The sequence below is a fragment of the Corvus brachyrhynchos genome, unplaced genomic scaffold, assembly GCF_000691975.1.
Source record: "Corvus brachyrhynchos isolate BGI_N302 unplaced genomic scaffold, ASM69197v1 scaffold499, whole genome shotgun sequence".
Classification (NCBI taxonomy): domain Eukaryota; kingdom Metazoa; phylum Chordata; class Aves; order Passeriformes; family Corvidae; genus Corvus; species Corvus brachyrhynchos.
In genome coordinates this window covers 532,105-532,681 of record NW_008239771.1, presented here as the reverse complement: position 1 = coordinate 532,681, position 577 = coordinate 532,105, and the positions used below count along the sequence as shown (strand labels likewise).

Genomic DNA, 577 nt, shown 5'->3' with positions numbered 1-577 from the left:
GGCCCGTCGCACCTTCTCTGCTCTCGGGGCACAGAGTATTTGCGCCGTCCGTGGGTGAAGCGGGGAGGAAGGAACTCCAGGAAAAATGGGGTGGCTTTATTTTTTTTTTTTCCACCCCACTCGGCGTTGATTTCCCCGAGGGATGCAGTGCGATGGATAACGCTCGTTTTCTTAGATTCTGATTATTTACAGCGCTCGGGCAGAGGGAAGAACGATGTTTATTATTTTTTTTTTAGCATTATTTCTGAATAAACGGTCTGTGAAATGCGATGCTGTAAAGTAAAATTTGCCGGCTCGTGTCGGATAGGAAGCCTGGTACTCAGCTGCTTTCACTGTGGCACGCACACCTACCTGCCCTTCCATCCATCATCCATCCATTCCATCCATCCATCCATCCATCCATGTGACGGAGGGACAGGGATACCCAGGAGGGGATGCCTTCCCCCGGCGTCGGTTCTGTGTTCCGCCGAGAGCAGAGGCGGCGGGTTCCTGCCCGGGGTCTCGCCTCGGTGCTTTTTCCCTCCGGGGCGGGGGGCTCGGCCGTCGGGGGTCCCGGTGCCGGCCACCGTGCGACCCC

The 577-nt window shown here is 56.5% G+C and overlaps 1 protein-coding gene across 1 annotated transcript in view; it reads left to right on the top strand.

The window, feature by feature from the left end:
- LOC103621485 (homeobox protein HMX3) overlaps positions 1–577 on the top strand; it is a gene marked incomplete at its 3' end in the record, with an annotated part of 2,736 nt that overhangs the window by 1,750 nt on the left and 409 nt on the right. The gene's annotated exons all lie outside the window — the stretch shown is intronic.